General features: G+C 34.4%; 1 protein-coding gene across 2 annotated transcripts in view; it reads left to right on the top strand.

Annotated features, from left to right (window-relative positions):
- Positions 1–538: 538 nt before the first annotated feature.
- Positions 539–23359, top strand: part of LOC138323943 (inositol polyphosphate multikinase-like) — a 44001-nt gene continuing 21180 nt past the window's right edge. The window contains exon 1 of one of the 2 annotated variants that reach the window (XM_069268894.1): positions 539–727. The gene's annotated coding sequence lies outside the window, so the exon portion shown is untranslated. Of the gene's footprint in view, positions 728–10859; positions 11093–23359 lie in introns of those variants that run through there. The other variant, XM_069268895.1, reaches the window with a different exon arrangement.

Genomic DNA, 23359 nt, shown 5'->3' with positions numbered 1-23359 from the left:
TGCCGTTAGGCACAGAACGCTAATGCGCAGTAATTAGGACGACGGCGGCAAATCATAAGACGACCCGCGTTATGAAAATAAACTTTTGAAAAAATTCATAAGGCGATGATTAGTGTGATGTTTACGATGTGTTCATAATTTTTGCGATTCTACAGAATTATCAATCTTTTTTTTTTTTACATTCCCATTTCGGACAAAAGTATTGAGTCTTTAATGGACTTAATCTTTTAAATGCATACATGAAAAAGTAGACTGAGATACTCTGGTCCTGATACCATTCTTATTAGTCTGTCATAGTGTCAAAGTCTGGTGTCAGGGCCAGATTATCTCGGGCTACTGAGAGAGAGTAGTAATTGTTGATCAAGCGCGAAAACTCTGTCAACCTTAAGCTTTGCAGTATATATATTCAAAACATAGTAATCCTGGATTTCAAAAGCTTTATTCAATCAAAAAATATTCTTCAAAGTGATAAATATAGTTGAATATTGATAATTTATATAGAATTAGATAAGACATATATTAATGTTTAGTCTTCAGTTGTAATATATACAGTATGGAAAGTGAAAGTGGAATTTTCGGTTCAATGTGTAGATTGCATAGAGTTATCTTCCCGGAAGTATACCTGACGTAAACATCATGGACACTTTCCGATAAACTTGTTTGGACAGCTTTTGTTCCACTCACTGCGTTAATCGTCGGTTAAGATATAATGGAATAAAACATACAGGTAAGTCACACTTATTTCTAATTAAAAATTAACACCGACTTTGCATTTTACAATGGACATATGAAATATGAAACGAAACAGTTTTGTCGTGATTTTGATTTAGATTTCTAAATATAGACTTGAAGTTAAAAACTATTTGTGTCACAGCTCTTGGCAACGACCACACGCATGTGTATGTCAATTAACAATACTTTGACATCCATCGGTTAACCAGAATATTTCGTGGTTCCGCTACACACGTATTCGTCCTATTTATTCTGATTCACATGATTGAATCACCATTTTGAGGTTTTATCATCTGACTTTTGACAAGCATGTCGTCTGTCAACACAAATCACTGTAGGTCCATTGTTTGGCCTGCTGTGCAGTTGGAAATTTTGAATGTGCAACATTGTCTCATTTTCAGTATATCCGATAGAGACATGTTGTATATTTATGTACAATGTATGACTCCAGATAAACAAAAGATACATAAATAGAACACGGACGTGTGTGCATGCAGATGTGCGTTCACTCATTCACCCCTGAACTTGGCTGAAGACACATTTAGACTCTTCTAAATCAAAGTCTAGACCAGTCACCATTCCATTATGACATTTCAGTGGTAAATCGGTTAAAATGTAATGTTTAAGTAATGTCTTATAAATAAGGCCGCAGACTATTAATATTTGCAGAAGTTCTATAACTAAGTTGATGAACAATATATATGTCACAAGCTTTTTAAATGTGTTTCTCATTTCTCATCATCAGTCCAACATCATTGGAAAGCCACAAGCGGCTTGTAAAGATGTATAGTGATATTTACAATAATGGTAAAATATTAAAAAGATTGCTTAAATCCTTAATAGCATGTCCTAGGTTTAAGTATAATATAATGTCTTTCCTAGGTTGATGGTGAAAACTTCGTGACGTGGTTTTTCCAGTGCTTGTTTAGCCTATTTTTGAAAATATTCAGGTTTTCAGCATTGACCACATCAACAGGGAGAGAATTCCAGGACTCCACTATCCTGTTACTGAAAACATTTCTTGCCGAGTTGAGACGAAAGGGTTTCTTGTAGAGTTTTTTATTATGACCTCTTGTACCTGTGTGTCTCATTGCAGTACACATGTTCTCACTAGTAACAATATCGATTTTGTTGATAATTTTGAAGGTCTCCACCATATCGGCCCTCAGTCTTCTATATTCCAGTGTTGGGATACCCAGGGTCTTCAGTCGGGTCCGGATAGGAGAGATCTTTGAGGTTTACTAGTCTTTTTGTGCCTCTTCGTTGGACGTTTTCGATGGTTTTTATATCTTTTTTAATCCAGGGAGACCAAACGACAGAACAGTATTCCAAATGAGGTCTAACCAGAGTCTTATACAGTGTTTTAAAAGTTTGGTTGTCTAGATAAGTGAAAGTTCTAAAAATGATACCCATGATTTGGTTTCCCTTTGTTGAAGCTTTATTCACTTGATTTGTAAACTTCAGGGTATTATCTATTGTGACTCCCAGATCTTTTTTTTCACTGTTGGTTTTCCCAAGTCGTATTCTGCTGTCGCCGTCCTTTATGGTGTATTGTCTGTTAATGGGGATATTCCCAATTTCCATATGCTTGCATTTTTCTTTATTTAGTTTCATTAACCAGAGGTCCGTCCAATCGGAGATCCTGTCAATATTTGTCTGTAGCTCTTCACAGTCCTGTAATGTGTTGTTGATTTTTGAATACAATTTGGTATCATCCGCGAATAGTTTGGTAACACAATTCACTATCTCTGGGATGTCATTGACATAAATTAGAAATAGTATGGGCCCGAGTACACTTCCTTGAGGTACACCGCTTTTTACTTTTTTGGTTTTGGAGCTTGTTCCATTTATAATAACCTTTTGTTGTAGTCCTGACAGAAATTGTTGAATCCATGACAGGATTTTGCCTCCAATTCCATAGGATTTTAATTTGTATATGAGGAGTCTATGGGACACTTTGTCAAAGGCTTTACTAAAATCCAAATAAATAACATCGACGTTGTTGTTGTTGTCAAGGGCCTGTGTCCAGTGTTCTAATACCTCCAGGAGCTGTGTCGTGCAAGACTTGCCTGGCGTAAATCCATGTTGTTCTGGTGACAGTAGATTGTTGATCTTTAGGTGTTCCATGATATTGTCACGTAATATCCTCTGCAAGATTTTACAGGGTACAGGTAACAGACTTATAGGACGATAGTTATTTGGATCCTTTGTTGATCCTTTCTTGTGTATTGGGCAAACATTTGCTGTGGTCCATTGTTTTGGCACTACACTTTCTTCAATTGATTTTTTGAAAAGTGAGGTTAAAGGCTTTACTATGATGTCCTTTGTTTCTAGTAGAAGTTTCGGGTGAATTCCGTCCGGACCAGGTGATTTATTTGGTTTTTGCTTAGATAGTGCCTTTAGTACTATTTCCTCCGTGATTTCAAAATCTATCAGTGGACTCGTTATATTCCTCCTGGGTAACGGGGGTAAATTGGTATTCCCGTCTTCCACAAATACACTGACAAAAAAATCGTTCATAACTTCGGCTGTTTCTTTATCTGTTTTTGTTAGGTCTCCATTTGGATAATTGACTCTGGTGATGGTAGATTTTGTCTTAGTTTTTGATCTGACATAGTTCCAGAAGAGTTTTGGGCTATCCTTTATGTTTTCAGCTATGGATTTTTCGTAAGATCTTTGTGATAATCGCAACAGTCTTGTGGCTTTGTTCCTGGCAATTTTGTATGATTGATAGTTGTTTTCTGTTTTTGCAGTGGAGATACTTTGTCCATTCTTGGTGTTTCTTCTTTACAGCAGATATTGCATCTTTATTGATATATGGTTTGCGGATATCATTGGATCGCCTCTTGTATAATGGTACATGTTTTTCAATACTGGTAGATAAAATATTCATAAGGTGTGTCCAATTTTCATTCGCATCCATATTTGTAGTATCTTCTGATGCGTGTTCAGCCAACTCTTTGTTAATAGATACGTAATTACCTTTAAGAAAGTTGCGTTTATCGATGTTTTGTTCCAGGATTTCAGCATAGCATAAAATGTCAAATTCTAACATTAGGTGATCACTTTTGCCTAGACCTGGATTGAACTTGATGTTTGTAATCATTCCTTCTTCATTTGTTAGGATGAGGTCGAGTAAAGATGGAATCTGGTTCTCCCTAATTCTTGTCGGTCTTTTGACATGTTGGGTGTAAAAGCAGTCCCTTGTTACCTCCAACAACCTCGTGGCGATATGTGCATCACCTACAGAGGTTGTGTTGGTATTCCAGTCGATTTCTTTACAGTTGAAATCACCCACCAGTAATATGTGAGAGAAGTTACCATTAGAGATGCTTTCCAGTAGATTTACTAGTTTATTGTTGTTATCTTCATTACTGCTAGGGCTTCTATAAATACAACATATGGCTAAATTATCTCCTCTTCTTAGGTTTATTCTACAAATAACATATTCGTCGAAGGTGGTATTAATGTCTACTGCGTCATGGGTAATAGATGATCTAATATAAATGGCCACACCTCTCTTGTTTGAAGATTTTCCAAAATGAACACTGTAGTTATCGATAGAATATGACTGGTTGTTGACGACATCAAGGGAATATTTTGGATATATTTCCGTTACACATATTATGTCCGGTTTTTTTTCTTTAATTGCTACTTCCAGTTCAGTTTTCTTTGATAGTGTTAACGTGTCCACATTACTGTATAAAACTTTAAGGTTTGCCAATCCTTGGTAGCGGTTAAAATGGGTAAAATCTGTTTCCTATGCCCTCTCTACTGTTGGTGATGTTGGTTCATCATCTGTGACCTCAGTTACTGTAGTGTTTCCTGTTGTGTCCCCGAAGGTTGATGTTTCCATATATGGGAAGGTTACGTCATCTCTATGATCTAGTAGTGTCTCTTGCGAGTATAGATCATCTGACATTGAGGTATCATGGTTAGAGAGACTTGTCGCCATAGTTGGATCTATAGGGCTGATGGATATAGTATCTAAGGATTCTTTGGTAATAACTCCTTTAGGGAGATGAGGTATATTTGGAAGTGTAGTCCTGGGCCCCTTTGTTGTGTTGCTTGACTGTAGGTTTAGTCTTTCTCTACCTTGAGTGCCTTTAGATTGACGTCTCGGTGTAAACAGTTCTATATCTTTTGGTATTGTTTCAGCACTATTAGAGGGAGGGTGTTTAGGTGCTCCTATTTCTTCTCTCTTTTTCTTTCTTTCTTCTCGCTGTGTTTTAGTTTGGTCACTTTTCAGGATAACCTTTTTCAAACGAGTCGGAGCCTTATCCGATATATGTCGAGCATTTTCAAGGAGTGCCTTCTTCTCTGACTTTTCTATCATTACTATAAGAAGAGGTCGGGTCTTGGCAGAATTGTACTTTCCCATTCTGAATTGAGTGGTAATTTTGATGTTTTTACCGATTAGGCTTTGTGTCAGATCGTCTATATCCTTCTGGTCATTGGTTTTCCTGTCCATGTTGTTCTGGTCAGTCTTTTCCGGGACATTGAACAGTATGATATTTAGTCTCTTGTTCTTGCGCTCCTCTAACTCTTTGTGACGTTCATCAACTAACTCTTGTATCTGTGTTTTGAAATCTCTTGTAATGTCTGATGTCACAGTTTCTTTGATACTATTCATTCCAGATTCAAATTGATCCTTACGGTCTATTTCAAGTTTATCCAAACGAGACTCAATTTTGTTGAAACGGTGATTGGTATTGTCACAGAGTTTCCTTAGGTCTGAACCCATCCCTATCAATGTTGGTTGTAACCTGGCACATGTTGAGCACGTCCAAAGGAAATTTTCAAGTTCACCATTTACTATACAACTGTACATATTATCTGAGATACCCGAACAACGCTGACAAAAATACTGTTCACATAGATAACAGCGAAGAGCTTTTGAGTTGGTATCAAGCCTTGAATCACAGCGCCCACATATTTCATTCTCAGAGCCTTGTCGTGCCCTTTTGGGATTTTGTTTATCTGTTTTTGTGTCCACCGGTCTCACTGGTAAAGCTGATTGTTTGTCCGTCATGTTTGTGAATGTAAGTATTAATATTAACTGTATTTGACTAGCAGAGTGACGAGTTAAATCTCACCAACTCATGTTTTAGGCTATTATATAGATATTGACAAACAGGTACTGTTGTTGGACTGATGAGAGACAAAAAACCACAAATATGTTGATCAGGATGTCGAATATTACAGATTTAAATAAAGTAGTAATTAGTAATTAGCACTTGATTGTGGCAGGTCGAAACCTACCTACACTTCATGTGTAATGGTCTCCAAAAACATTGGACATTAACTATGGTTACTGATAGTACAAAAATCCATACAGAGATCTGGTCACAGTAAGGGGTGGCAGGTAACCCCACCTACACAGATACTGATACAGCACAGTCCTAGTATGTATAAATTTGTGTATACTTGTAAAATATTTATGTAAACTATAAACAAGCAAATACAAGAATACAAAAATAGGTCGTAATCAGTGAGTGGCGGGTATTTCCCACCTACTTAGTGGAACATGTACATTATTAACTCATTTTGGGTGTCACCATGTTTACAGATTAGTATATGTCAAAATATTCCTTATGCAAGAGTATCGATTATCAATGTGCTATTTATGTAGTACACTCATTTACCTTATTATTTAATAGAGAGGAATAGAAAGTGACTTAAGGTATCCAAGTCAGTTATATATATACAACAAGCAGGGAGTAACGTGGTGACAGGTAAACCCACCTACACACGAATAATATACAATATATAGATGTATAGAGTTAAATAAGGTCACAATCCTTTATCTGGATTTATCTAAAGCTGGTACATAGTTAGACATATAGAGTAATGACTGGTTAGTTTGACAAATAATGCACTCACAAAAGTATTAATTTCAGTTTTCAATATAATATAATATAATATAATGTAATATAATGCAATATAATGGTGGCGGGTATTACCCACCTACTCAAAACTTTCCAGTTATGGATTGCAGTGTGTACAGAAAAAACAAAACTACTGTCATCAACTCCTATCAGTGGACGTTAGTTAAAAGTCACAGTCCTCCTCCGAGCTCACACCAAGAACAAGTACATCTTCTGGCTTTGTAGGTATTATACATGTGACGGATTGCTCATTGAGAGCTTGTCTTGTTTGATATTAAGAGCGTGACACAAAATCTTGTTGGTCCAAACAGTCGCCAACTTCACGCCCGGGTGAACACCATCTCGCAGGAGTTTTATATTTATCGAGTACCTGGTTTTTTGCCGTTTTGATGATTTTCGACTATTAACCATATGACTGTACAGGAACAGGTTCGTTTGGTTATTACTAAGATTAATTTGTTCGATGTACGTATTTAATAGCCGAACTTGTCTGGTTATTTCTTTGTCATCTGTCGATAAATCATCGGGATCATTTGGTAGTCCCTTGGATAGATTCCATGTCGCGGCACTAAAAGTGGGGCAATCTATTAGACATAATGACACTTTGTTACCGTATGTTTCTGTTAGGGAAATTGCCCTATGGTACTCGTCCACTATTTGTATTTACGACTATGTCAGAGTTTGGTTCACGTAGACAAATGTATTTGCCATATTTAGCCAATGTCACATGTTCCTGACCATAAATACAATATTATTGATTTGTGCCTACACACAGCTTTGGAAAGTCTCTCGCTTATCAGGTCGACGAGGTCCTTGGTCCTAGCGCCCGGGATACACCAAAGCTCGAGCGGAAAGCGTGCCCCAATATAAGAATTTCTCAGGGAAAACCCTTTACTATCAGATATAAGGATTGGTTTGATGTTGGTGTCTCCACCGTCCGTCAAAAGTTCTCTCCCGAGTTTCTCGATAGTTTTATCTAATTTTGACAAACTCATTTGTACATACTACAACGAAAAAACTGAACAAGATAAAGAAGGTTTTCTACTTACAGTAGATGGTTGACAATCCCCACAACCCATATCCAGACAGAAAATGTTTACACTAAATAACCAACATTTCAAAGATGGCGCCGGCAGTCATGATTGGACTTCTGTGTGGGTTTTTTGTATCACCGTTATATAGGCTCATCTATGTTCCATGCAAAATAACAATGCACAGGATCGTTGATTGAAAGTTCATTGACGACCTTAGACCATATTGAAGACTGGATGGTGGAAATAAAAGATGATTTTGCACCGATTATGACATTTTTTTCTTTCAAGCACTGGAAAACACGTCTGTACCTACAATGTGCATTGTAATTAATTGCAAATCGGAACATGTACGTGTGACAGGGTGAGGGCCTCTACACATAATGATACTTGTTGTTATAGAGACATGCAAATTGTACATGAAAAAGGAATGTGATTGAGGCTAGTATAAAAAGAAATGTAATATCTTATACATACAATGAACATGCACATTTCTGTTTCAGGGGTTTCAATATCAGGCGATACCCGGTGTCATATAAAAAAAGTATCCCCAATCAAAAAAGTATCCGGATGCTTTTTTGATGGGGGATACAAATTTGATATGACACCAGTACTTTTTGCTGGTTAAACCTAGCTGTGGTAACATCTGATTTGGGCTAAATTACATTAGATAGCATACAGATGGTATAGAAATGTACCCCCTGAAATTGCACTTGTACCGCCTCTCCTGGAAGATAATGAAACCCATGCTATTTTCTACCTGTATTACATGTATGACAAACATATACCGGTATGTACACATGTACACTACATTATATACAATGGATATATCTAAATATGGATATTTTACTATTAGTTTGTGGTTGCATATTTGTCAAATTCATTCTTTGAATTATTTGAAGCAATATGTATTCATCAAAGAACAAAATAAAGGGGTTTATTGATTCAATATTATTATCTGCATTTAGGAAATGATAAGGCATGCAGATATACCATATTTTATTTACAAAGAGTATTGACTAAGTCTATAAAATATATGGAACATGTGGTCTATATACTGGTGTTGTATATATATATATATATGCTTTTTTTATAATTTTATTTTCGAATAGAACATGATTATATATATATAAAAATGTTCCACAGCCAAACAGAGCATTCACAATACTCATCATTTGAACAAAAATTGGTGTTAAATCATGTATATATATATATGTCAAATTAACACAAAAATATATATTAAATAATTTGCTTTGCTTTTGGTACATGCACAATTATTACTCCTTCCATAACAGAACATAGTGCAACAGAATTTTATTCGTGAAGCAATTAAAAAGTAAAATAAGAAGCACAGACTTTTCATTTGTAGTATTAAATAATGATGTAAAGTAAGTAACTTTTGTAACTGAAGAAAAAGAAAAACACTTATTCGTCTGCTCCTGTTTTCAAAGAGAAAACAAATACCCTTCGGCATTGAGTGTTAAGTAATAAAATGTTCAGGTGCCCGTTAAAGATGCTCTACCGCTGACAAGGCATAAATGATACTCATCAATTGAACAATGATTGGTGTTTAATTGTGGATATATATGTCTAATTAACACAAAAAATAATATGAGATAATTTATTTTGCTTTTGGTGCATGCGCAATCAATACTGCATTCCATATAGGACATAGTGTCACAGAATTTTTTTGGGATGCAATTAATTATTTTTTCATATTTTTAACTTGAAAATGAGTAAAATGAGCAACTCAAACTTTTCAATGGTGGTAATAGTGTAAAGTAAGTAACTTTTTTAACTGAAGAAAAATACTTATTCGTCTGCTCCTGTTGTTCATAGCGAAAAAATGTCATTTGTCAGCGGTGGAGCATCTTTAATTAAATCATTATTTTTCAAAGAACATCTATAGAAGAATGCAATATTTGTCCTCATTTGGATTGTTTCATCATTATGATAATTGTTAATTAAATGTTATTAGTATTTACATGAAGATGACCCTGAAATCATGAGATATCAAACAGAAGAAATTAGGATCAAAATGATCGCCTTTAAGTTTAGACTTTGGCTTGTTTAAGAATAGTTCAGGGAAATATTAAAAGGAAACTTAAAGGGCCACTACTTTTCCGAAACGGCTTTTCATTTTTAAAATAGGAATGTAAAACAAGATCAATAATTTTGTAGAATCGCAGAAGTTATTAACCATATGTTTACTAGCACACTTATCACCTTCAGAACTGTTTAATTAGAATAAATAAAATGTTAATTTTCATAACGCTGGTCGTTTTATGTTTCTCGCCGTCGTCCTAAATGCAGCGCGGTAGTTGATTATCACTGCGCCAGACGACAAAACAGCGAAATGAATCTCCACTGTTATCGTACATTAGACAGGAAATCTCGCATATGTTTGGTGTTGTAACCTCATCTTAAGCCATCGATATATATTTTCTTTTTTTATTAATGTTTTTAAGAAACCTTTAAATTTTGTTCCGGAAAGGTAGTGGGCCTCCTTAACATATTTTAACCTGAAATTCATTCATCTGCCTACTTTTTTATCATCCTCTTGATTTAAGATTTGAACTAATAGACAAAAATGTCAATGAATTCAATTGAGTTACTTTATTTGAAGATTATAGACAAACTTTAATTGAAGATTATAGACAATATGTAGAACAGTTCTCTTTCGTTTTACCTTGTATCAAATTGCAGGTACATTAGTACATGTATGTCACCTATATACTGTATATAAGTTTATTCTTTTAAATAGTCATCCTATAAAATATTTTAAGCATTGTCATCTTCTATTAAGGAATTAAGTTCTGAACTTATTTTACACTTTACTAAATGTATATGATATAAAAACAGCCAAAATTTAAACCAGTTTTTCTAATTTTCCATAAAAAATCATAGGAAATAGAAATAAATTCAACAGCATTTTGGAATATTTATTTATCTGAAGGAAGCCAGACTGTCATATGTTTATAGCTTTCGTGGACTTATGCATTATGAAGTCATCATGTTAAAGTAGCTAGCTAAGTATAATGGCTTATTATGTTTGTTAGTATTTCATGTAAATACTGGAAGGGACATACTTGATGTATGAAGAAAGAGATTATGAATAGCGCCGGGTTTGTTGTGTTATAGGGACTCAGAGGGAGTTAATATACACCTACAATATAGCACACCTATACTACAGTGTCACAGTTCTCTTCGGGGACATATACACACAACACTCCACCAACTCTGTCGTCGCGGTCGTGAGGGTGGACAAATAATGTTCGGCTGGATTTCATAAAAATTTTAAGTGGTGTCATGTGTTCAAAGGGTCGGTCATCCACTTGACCACTTGAATACTTCACTTTGGAAATACAGTATATATATTATCACTGTGTGTTCAAGTTCATTCTAAAAGGCTTTACAGAAAAAATTAAACTCAACACGAAGGTATGTATACACACAAGTTTCAAATGTTATTTTTCATCAGCTAGCTAAATCTTTTAATACTTCTACACTTTAATAAACTATGTCATGTGGTATGTTCTATGAATATCAAACATCATTTCCAGTGTTTATTTATTTACATTTTTGAATTTCTGTTATATGTTTTAAAATTCAAAATTCGTTAATATCTATATATATATATATAATATGCACTATATGAGCAAATATGATGATGAATATATAATGCCTCTAAATCAAGGATTTGAAACACATGAACCACAAAAGAATGAAATGTTTTGACCATTGATCATGGGTACTTGATCACTGTTATAATATAATTATACAGTGGAACTTGGTTGATACGAACTCGGATAATTCGACAACCCGGCTTAATACGAAGTACTTTGCCAGTCCCGGCCGAATTCCCTCTTTATCTTTGTTTAAAGAACTCGGATAATTCGAATTCAGAAAACTCGAAAAACTCGGATAATACGCAGTAAATTGTGGGTCCGAATTACAAAAATCATACATAAAATGTTCTTATAACTCGAAATGAGATTTTGTGGACAACGAGTTCGCCGAAAATGCTGATTTTTCCCCATAAATCTTCTGTAGAACAGCATTTCAAAATATATATCTCGGTTTTATTGTTATAATTTTGCAACTACAATCGGCGATTTTGACATCTCTCTTGTTCACATCATTTTAAGACATGGAACTAGTCTATATATACCAAGTAAAGAGATCGTAATTAGACATGAGAACTCGCTTAATTCAAACACTTGGATAACTCATAGTTTTATCTCGGTCCCTTCGAGTTCGTATTAACCGAGTTCCACTGTGTATATATAACACCATTTTATAAAAAAAATATGGTATATATACTGCCCACTGACTCAAGGATTTGAAATATACAAACCACAAAAGAATGAAATGTTTTGACCACTGATCTTGAGTCCTTGACCACTGTCTAATATAGAATACGCAATACAGTATTAACACTTCATATTAATGTAAAAGTTTTTATATTATAAAATCATTTTTAGGCGTACCAAAAACATGGTGAAATTAAATGGTGTAGGATATTGTAACAAAAAAAAATCTTTTTATTATCATTTCTTGCTTGTTTCCTTTTAATTTTTCTCATAACACTTCAGTAAACCTCAATTGTCCTGTGTTTGTGAATGTTTATCTTGTTTGATAAGTGTCACGCCTGTTATAAGTTTTGACTCTGAACTTATTTGTCTTCAGATTGAATAACAATAAGTTACGAGATAGCTCTGTGGAATACCTTGTGTAGTGTTTCACTATAAATTTTCTTACTCTCTACGGTAAATGAATAATTTTCAAAGTACTCTTTGATAACATAATAAGTGTTTTCCAACCTTTGTTATGATTTTCATGGTTTGTAATGTGATCAGCGATAAATTGATAAACGAATCATCTCGTTATCTTTGTGATAACCCAATAATTAATCACAAAATCATTAAAGTAACCTAATACAAATTAAATATCACCAGTAAAAAGTATAAGCAAAAACTTCGTAGGTAAAATCATTTTCACCTGAGTTTAGGTAGTAATTAACTAAATACTTGGGCCCTACCTTTAGAAAATATATTTTAAGCACTTATGTGCGTCCCATTATGAACTTGTCTGTGACATCATGCATGTGTAGGCTTTGATTACCTGTTCAATATTTAAAAAGCAAGATCAATTTCATTTTGGCTATGTAAGTACCTGGATATGTTTTTAAAGGTTTTCTTTTCAATACTGTGTTGAGCTTAATATTTGTAAGCCTATACACCTCACGCTGCTCAGTTACATGTGGAGGTAGGGGTGTGGCGGTGTAGGGTGGGGATGTTGGTGTCAGATCATTAGCAATCAAGTTCAAAATGTTTTGCCAGGTTTAAAAGAAAACAGTTCCTGGAGAAAATCCAACAATCTCCAGTCAGTACCTGACAACTGCAAGCTAGAAGGAGGGCTAGTGGCGATTTACTGAAACATCTTAATACCTACCCATCTACCATATAGACACCAATCATTACAGATTGCTAATGAATCAACTAATTAACATGTGTGCTGTACTATCTAATGAATGCAGTCAATCATTTCCAAGCATTTATGATATGTTTATGGGTTACCGATATATAAATAATTTATTTAGTTCAAGTTTAGTTATAATCTCCTGACATATTTATTACCACAAGCCCTCCACCTTTGGGTTGGAGTTAGAATCCCATGTGGGCTGTTTTCAGGTACTGACTGAGGGTTGATGGTTTTTCTCTGTGTACTCCGACTTTCCTCTACCTCCTTAACCTAGCTGGCACATCCTGAAATGACCCTGACTCTTAAATAGGACTTTAAACCAATCAAATCTTGATTCAAAAATATATACTCATTCACCCCTGAAATTTCATATTGGTCTGGTCTTGTCTTTGATTTAGAAGAGCACACTAAGAAGAAAGGTTGAATTTTGCCGACTCTATGTGTAACATTATATTTCTTCACTTTGATAAAAAGATTAAAACATTTCTTTTCAATTACTACTTGACCTAGTTATAATCACTCTTAACAATGTGGCATTGACTTTAATCCAGCTTTGACTCATTCACCCCCAAAATTTCATAATAGACTGGTCTAGGCTTTGATTTAGAAGAGCCTAAATGTGTCTTTAGGGGTGACTGTTCAGTGGTAGTTGTTACCATATTTGAAATTTGAAGCTGAATGGTAGGAGAAAGATCTGAGTGATATTTGAGCCAATGAAGTCTCCAATAGGAAAGGTTGATGGATAGATCAGGTGTACCCTATATAGCTACTCAAGGTCTTTAGTTTCACTTGGTTATCAGTCAGACTTTATATGATCAAGTCAAATGTAAAAGTATCATCGTAATTCACTGGCAATAAGCCCCTTTAGGCAATAAGCCCCGCTAGACAATAAACCCTTTCTCTAATAAGCAATTTCCCTTTTTACTGAATCTTTTAGATATGGTTATTACTCCACCTTTATATGATCAAAGATAATTGTATTATTGTAATACTCTTCCAATCCTCAATTGCAATAAGCCTTTTATCAGCAATAAGCCATTTCATTGCAATAAGCCTACTCCCCCTTTTAAGTCATTTAGGATGTGGTTATTACTTGACCTATACATGGTCAAAGATAATTGTTTTACTCTAATTCACTCATAATTATAAGCGCCCACTTGGCAATTCTTCCTTCTCTGCAATAATTAAGCCTCTTTTCTGCAATAAGCCCCCTCTCCTTTTTTCAAGTCTTTAGAACATGGTTATTTCTCAGCTTTATTTCATAGTGTTATGTTATATAGGATAAAAGAATTTGCTTCGGGAGAGAAATGAAGCAGCCTAAAAAAGTTTTATGATCTGAGCTGGTTCATATGATTGATAATGTCATTTATATTATCTGATACTTTGATCCTGGCAGAACTAGGTTGATTACTTCAAATTCCTGGTGTGGTCAATGGTTTTTCTCTGGAGGCTAGGAATTGTACAGGGCTCTTCACAATTTTTGTTCATATTCATTATTCAATACATAATTGCCTTGCCGTTGTTACATGCAGATACACAGTGCTTCAATTAGACATATGCTCGGGTAAATTATTCTTAGAAAATTGTCAATTATCCCTAAAATGTACTAATTATCCTACAATATTTGCATTATGTAACTAAATTATTATGAGTGCTTATAAATCCAGAAATAAAATAAAAAGAAATTTAATAAAATCAGAAGAATTCTTGTCATGATCAATAATCTGCATCAACTGTGCTCTTGTTTCAGATAGATATTTACACTTACGCTTGCTTGTCACCGATTACTTTATGCTGAATAACCACATTACATAGATATTTTTCTGATATGTCTCTGGTAAGATTTGGGTCCAAACTTATGTCAATTTTTTTTTTCTTCAAAAGTGCAAGTACAATTACTCTGATTCAGATAAAGTCACCCCTTCTCAAACGGGCTAGTTTCTTTGATGATATTAACCAAGCACTTTGTACAAACAGGTGTGAACATATTAAGATAGGCTTTCAATTTGGATTTTATCAGTTTACCATCCTACTAACAACCAGGGTCATTGTAAGGATGTGCCAGGTTTATTGGTGGAGGAAAACCAGAGTACCTGGAGAAAAACCACCAACCAGCAGTCATTACCTGGTATATATCCCACATGGGATTCAAATTCGCGACCCAGAGGTGGAGGGCTTGTGGTTAATATGTTGCGACCACTTAATTATTCGGCCACCACGTGCCCTCCTACTGACTTTCAATTCATCCCTATCCACCGTCTTATATATAATTAGTATATAAGGCTTCTTATGGTCCTGAACGACTTCTTCCAAAAAACTCCAAAAATTCTCATGAAGCTGACCTTAGGGTCCACATTTCTAAAGTTGTCAATTAAAACAACAATTAATATTAATTGTTTACCTCGGAGCCTTGTGCTTCTTATAAATGCTGGTCTTTTGTTAGTTTATCTTTTGTTAGTTTGAATTAACAGAATCAATATTTAAACAAGATAATTATAACCATAAGGGGTATTTCACAGGTGAATTTACAACATATTTTATCAATGTAACTGTTATAATATTTCCATATACCGTAGGCCAAAAAATAGTTAAACATGTTTCATATTGTAAATATTTGTAAAATTATTTGAAGTAAGATTTATGTTTAAATTCGAAGGTCATGGTCATGGCGCTGCGTCCGTCGTCGTCCGCCGTCCGTCCGTCTGTCAACATTTCCTTTAAATCATTTCTAGTCATAGAGTTCTGCATGGATTGTAACCAAATTTGACCAGAAACATCCTTGGGGGGAAAGGGGAACAGAACTTGTATAAATTTTGGCTCCGACCCCCCAGGGGCAGGAGGGGCGGGGCCCAATAGGGGAAATAGAGGTAAATCATATAAATTGCTACTTGTTTTAGAGTTCTGCATGGATTGTAACCAAATTTGGCCAGATTGCCAGAAACATTTTGGTGCTCGACACGGAAAGCAGAGATTACTCGGCAAAGCCTCGTCATCTCGGCTTTCCTAAGTCTCGCACCAAAATAAACCTTGTATTGTAAGATACTTTAACCATGTATTCTCTATATTCACCATTGTATAGGCATAATAAAGTAAACACAAAAGAACCGTCTTCTTTAAAATCGATAATACATTATTTTAAAGATGTTTTATCAAAATTACTTCACGGTCAAGTTACTGCAGATGTATATCAGACATCCATTTTGTTCATCCAAGCTCTGCATTCTTTTTAAAATATTTTTATGACAATTATCATTGGATCTAGCTCTTTCATAGAATAATGCAGCCTTGTTAACTGAGAAACTGTATTAGCGAGTGTTAATTTTGCGATGTTGTTCCATACTTGCCAACCCTCCCTATTTTGGAGGGAGACTCCCGATTTTGGACCCCCTTTTTAGGCCATTTTAGCATGTCCAAAATCTTTAATATTCAAAATGTAAAAAATCTGACTATACCATCAGAAAGAACAGGTCAAAGTATGCAAAAATCAACCTTTAATTTCTTCATAGGGGGTTACATAGTAGACTTTCTTGAGGTCGAAAGTTTAAAACACATGAAATTACCCCCATGGGAATTTCAAAAAGTTGGCAAGTATGTTGTTCTTTTTGCAATAAATATTCCTGTAACATTTTGCATAGCCATAAGTTTATAATATTACACGGAGTGATTGGATTTCCCCCTGCTAATTATACCTTCAGTACATGTAATTGAATTGGCATAAATTTTCTCCTTACATACATAATCATCTATATGTTTACAGTTATAAAATGTGTGTATGAACAATCCGTCCATTCAAGAATTTACAATCGCCGGAATTAGAAACACCAGGTAATAGAAAGATAAAATGAAATGCATTATGTTTATAATGAATACAGAATATAAAAAAATGTCTATAAATTTAAAACCTTGACACAATGACATCTTTATATACTCTGTGAGATTTATGATGTTCAGATGTATTTCTGAAAAGAAATATATTATGTAATATAAAGCATATGACTCATCATCACTCTTTTGAGTTTCATCATTACCGTATTTACCCTGCGTTAACTCTGTTTCTGTCATAATGAATTATTTTTCATTCAACCTAATCTCCCACCTTATATTGATCAAACATCAATATCAGTAGTTCTTTTAAGATTTAGTTTTGCCCCAACAGAAACTACAACTTTTATAGACTATGGCGCTTCTAGTTAATGGCAAATAACTTTACATAACAAGTTAAAAAATCTGAACATGTACAGGACACAAACTTATCACATTAACCCCCAACATTTCATAATGGACTGGTCTAGTCTTTGATTAAGAAGAGTCTAAATGCATCTTCAAGGGTGAATGTGTTTATAACATGGTGTAATTTGAAATGTGACATGGCTTTTACTCGGGATATGATTCACAGGTTCACTTCCACGTACATAATCTTGATGTCATATTAAAGAACAAATCCTCTTTTCGGATTAAGGTGTATTGAAATACCGTACGTGGAAATATCGTGTTTGTCGGAGTATGTTGTTACTTTGTGACTACCTGGCTTCTGAACCTTGATAATCAGCTACTGTTTTCATTTATCTTGCGACAGGCTTAAAATGATAATTACTAATAATAACATAATTCTGTTGTTTATACAATTGATAAACTATTTCATTTGGCCTTTTAAACTACCAGATATATATGCATGTATAAAATATTTAATATATAATTTATTCTCCTTGTTGAGGCCGTGGTGACCAAGTGATTAAAATGACATGACACATTGCCATAAGCCTTCCATCTCTGTGTCGTGAGTTTAAATCTCATGTGAGTCACCTGTCAGCTACAGACTGCAGGTGAATGGGTTTTCTCTGGGTACTCTGGCTTTCCTTCACCTTCAAAACCTGGCCCGGCGCATCCTTAACATCAAATGACCCTTATGTTAAACTGTCGTAATTAGGAAATATACTCGTAATTAGGAGATATACATATTATTTAGGAGCGTTACATCCAAAATGGGAGAGATGCATTGTAATTTGAAGGGAAACATCGTAATTAAAAAAGAAAGTCATTGTAATTAGGAGAGATGCATGTATTGTAATTATATCTTAAATCTCAAGAACAAATTTGATAATCACATAATAATATAAAATCTAGGTTCAAGGATATAATTATACATATTTCAACCATTTATTAGCTATTTCAGGAATCAAATCTTTGCAGCCATTTATGCATGTATGTAATATTTCCATAAAAACATCCTGCCAGTACGGTACATGTATTAAAAAATATTGAACTGAATGCCAAAACTATGAAAAATATGTAAGGTCCATTTAATGATGACCAAAATGCACAAGGTAATAAAAGAATAGAATTAGCTTTTGATGTTCACAAGGATTTTCTTGTAGCGTACATTGATTCCATGAAAATATGAACCAATTGATACCTGAATGATGATGTGTTGTTTACATGTGTGGTAGAATTGATTAGTTTTGTATTGGTCAGAACTCAGAAGTCAGCAAGCAGTGTCCTTTCAATAACTTCAGCTGTTTAACGAAGCATTGGTAAAGAGGTTTCTGCCAGTCAGAACTGGCTGTAAATTACATACAGTAAAGACTGTCAACTAGAAAGGCTGGATGAATTCTGTTAGCAGAGTTATAATACTCATATATACAGGCTGTCGTTTATTACACTCAAGTTAATTTCATCATTTCATGGTTCTATTGGTGGACATGCAGGCTCAAATCATCAATATACAGTAAGTTTTTACAGTTTTATTTTTGTAACAACAAAGCAAATGGTTTTATGTAAATTTCCAAATAATCGCTGCTTCCGCTTAAGGATTAAACTTATGACCTCTGGCTCACAAGATGTTTTAAACGGATCAAGCTAATTAAAGAGAAGATATCTCTAGCCGAGAGGTATATATTACTGCTAGTATTCACCACAGGGTTACATACTCTTACACAAAAAATATGTTCAAGAAACATGGAACATATTCATTGGTTTATTTGCTTTTTTGGCGACATTGATTGTGTTTGCAAATCAGATGCCACAGAAAAAGAAAAGATTATTGCATGGAATTATGTATGTTATTATGTAGTCAATGCTAAGTTTGTAAGGGGAAAAAACTTGACCCTGAACATTATTGTTGCAAAAATTAAAAAAAAAATAAAGAAAAAATGATTTAATTATATCCGTTTTTTACTCAGGAAATTGAGCCTTATTTTAATTAATCTCTAAAATATAATGAACTAATTGACCTCCTGAGTATTATGAAGGGTTAAGGTTTTTCTTAAGGGGTGAATATACTATATTCAGAACTTTAAATGTTCTTTACTGTCATCTTCAAAAAGACAAAAACACATGGATTTGTGATTGAATGACATAGGGATTTGTAATTTTGAGACACAGGGATTTGTGATTTAGTGATAACTAGCTATGAATTGGAATAAGATCAAGTCTGTAGCTGTCCATTCATGCCGTGTAGTACGTGTTTGTGCCAGTAGCATTATTGATGTTTACACATCACGACAGCATGTTTATTAAGCCATGTTCATTATGAGAGCGTCCTTAATGTATTCTAATTTCTAACTTAGAGAATAGTTGTAGCTATTGACGTCAAATAGCGAAATGTTCGTCAATAACAGAAACCTGTTTACAGGGCCGAATCAACTCATTTCTGTCGATAGAGCCAATGTGTCGACTACCTGTTAGGAAGAAATAAATCAATTTTCCAGAAATTCAATACATTGTCTTGTGGCTGGGAAATATGAATAACTGGTCTTGAAGAGCAATTAATTATCATGTACTGGTAGCTTTCTAACAGACTGTATGCTTTTCAGCGTTCCTAAATAATATACTGGTGATTTTACAGAATATATTGGAATCACTATATATATATCTTATATGATACAAACTGTTTCTGTAGACATTTGGAGACAAGTCACATTGATATCAACTTAAAATACATGTAACTCCATTAAAATAACAGATCTATCGCAGATATAAGCACAATGTTTAATGCACTCTCAGACTGAATTATCTCTTTCGTCTCATTGCAGGTGACCTATTCTAATCGCCTTTTGTCCGTCGTCCATCGTCCGTCGTGCAACGATAAACTTTTTACATTTTGGACTTCTTCTCCAAAACTGCCGAAGCAATTTCAATGAAATTTTGCTCAAACGTTTTAAGGCATAAGACCAATCAAAATTGTGAATTAAATGGTCCCCATCCCCCAGGGGGCTGTGGGATGGGCCAAAAGGTGTAAAATTGACTAAAATTTCAAAAATCTTCTTCTCTACTAGTATTTATATGTTTTTGTTTCATTCTCTGTACAGCAGGGCCTCTTGTTATAGATAAAACAATATTGTCAAAAAAATGCAGTGAAGCTCCACCGCTGACAGAGCATAAATGATACTCATCAATTTGGTCAATAATTGATGTTTAATCGTGTATATTTTATTGACACAAAAAGTAATATAAAATAAGGCATTTTGCTTCTGGTATATGCACAATCAGTACTTCATTCCATATAGGACATAGTCCTATTGGATTTTCTCGGGATGTAATTAATTATTATTTTTAATACTTTAACTTGAAGTAAAATTAGAAGTTCAAACTTTCCAATAGTTGTCATTGTGTATAGTTAGTAACTTTTGCAACTGAAGAAAAATACTAAATCGTCTGCTCCTGTTTTTGATAGTGAAAAAATACCAATTTTCAATGGTGGAGCATCTTAAAACATGTTTATTTTAACTGTATATATAGTTTTATTAACAGCACTTTTCACGCTGTCGTTGAAGCAGTTATTCATGTACAGCTCTAAATATTTGTTGTAAAAGGGTATATCCGATATTAAATCACTGAATTGCGTTATAATGTCAATCCATGCTCATAAATAATGATTCACATTTTCACACATTTTCACTAATATTTGACTGCGCTAAAATAATTAGTGGTATGTTTACTGTAATTAATTAAATATAACATCCATATACTTCCTGATTTGTTCTGTTGGTTGATATTGTATATTTCTAATTCTGGTCTACTGCTGATTCTAACAACGATTAATAATTCTTAGGGAGGCATGCAGGGTGCTGCACTACATTGTTTCATTTTGTGTGTGATACAGGTTAGGTTACTCCCTGTCGCGGAGATGTCATTGACAAAACTCCTGAGGGATATTAGAGTTTAATAGACCGGTGTTGTATGGTCTCGTGTAACAACAGACTTAATTATTAAGGGTGAGATGAGCTGTATATACATTCTGTCAGGTGATTAGTATCATTTGGAGGTGTTGTTCCGCGAGTTCGTGACACGAGGTCGGCAACAAAAGATTTCAAATGATTAATGACTGTTGTTTGTGTTATGTTTACTACAGATAAATGTTTCAGTCGTTGGTCGCATTGTACAAGTGGTTGTTATGTAAGGGTTTATTATACAATAATTTAACATTTGAGAACACAAGGAAATGGTCATTATAGACAGGTAATCGTTATACACAGGTATATTGATCTCAAACATATATATATTGATTTCTGGATAATTGTTATTTTCATTCAGTTTATCTTTACAAACCCCTGTAATCAAACTGTATTGTTATTGTCTGTTTGTTTAGCATTGATGAGTTTGGTAAAGTTTTTTTTCCTAATTAGGAAAATTATGATATTTTTGAAAAATTAAGGGTTGGTTTTCCTATGCAGATTTCTGAAGTTAATGTTCTAGATATATATTCCAACATAAGGTGTTCATGTAATTTCCTAGTGTGAAGTGTGTTAGATAATCGGTAATTACACCATTATGAATGTCAAATTGAATCCATGTCAGTTACTAGTTAATTTCAACTTGGACACAATGAAATGAATTATTGCTTTATTGAACAAGCCCACAACTGCTATAATTATCTTCCTGCTGTTATTATGTATTCAATTTCGAAATCACATAGTTATCAGCCCTTGTGGGTAGTAATATTGATTGTGACGTCATGTGTTAACAAGTGAAACACCGTTCTTTACAGGGCAAGCTATGTTGGATGAGGATGAAGGGTTTGGGATAGGGACATAAATTGGCCGCCTGAATGAGGGGTGGGGGGTGGGGATGGGGATATAAGTAGGCCTTCTGACAGTTCTAGTTACTATCTTATTCCATTTGCTTACTCTGCAAGGAATGGATGACTGGATATTACCGTATTTTCCCTATTAAGAGCGCCTCCTCTAATAAGGGCGCCCCCACGTTTTTTGCTGAAAAAAATCAGCTAATTTCATTCAATTTTTGTGCCAGATTGTGACGATTTGTCTTTGCAGACGCTAATAAAATACTGTTTCACATCAATCTGATGCTTAACAGATATCCGATCAGCTATAAATGTATTGCACTGGGTAACTTAGGACATCTTTGCCAAGTGTTTACACATAGAAACAGCGAGAATTCCATGTTCAAAACAAAACGTGTCACTTGAATGCCCCACACACGTGTATGGATGAAGACTAACTGGCAACAACATTTTAGCGATGTCTATACAGGTTTTATGAATACTTACTGTATGTCTATGATAAAGGTTACTAAATAACAGGCATGTTATCATTTTTAAGCATTTAATTGTGTGCTCTTGTCGGTATTTCCCATCTGCCACAAAACGAAAGTAGCGATCGAAAGCACCGTCCGCCATTTTGTGTACGCATGGTAAACAAACAGGCTAGCATAAAATGCCAAAATTCCGTGAAACATACATATTTAACCAATGTTTAATACTTCTGGTTCAAACATTTCTTCATAATTATGTAATTTCAATACTTACTTGACTTCAAAACGTAATTTGGCTATAGTAAGTTTCAGAAAAATACGAAACTAAAAGCAAGATGACTATAGTCTGTTTCAGAAAAAAACATCTAAAAATGGTCTCAAATAACGGCGCCCCCCTAGGCCATTTACCCGCGCCCGGCGCCCTCATTAGGGAAAATACGGTATTTGACATGCATTATGTATTTTAGTCTACACACTTGAAGTATAGCTGAGACACGCCCCTACATTTAAGGGTTTGCTTTGCTGCAGTATATAGAGCGTATTTGTTTAAGGTATTAGGGGATAGTCTACATGATGTATTGAAATTTTGTTTGAAGAATGATATCCTTCAACCAATGATATATGGTATGGTAATGAGTGGCTTGTTTACAACAGCTAAGGTAGATACCAAAAGACTTTCATATTTCATCATTTAAATGACTAATGTATGGTTTGGGTATTTTTCATTGATTT

This window comes from Argopecten irradians, chromosome 5 (genome assembly GCF_041381155.1).
Source record: "Argopecten irradians isolate NY chromosome 5, Ai_NY, whole genome shotgun sequence".
Lineage (NCBI taxonomy): Eukaryota > Metazoa > Mollusca > Bivalvia > Pectinida > Pectinidae > Argopecten > Argopecten irradians.
This window is presented reverse-complemented; position numbering and strand designations above follow the sequence as displayed.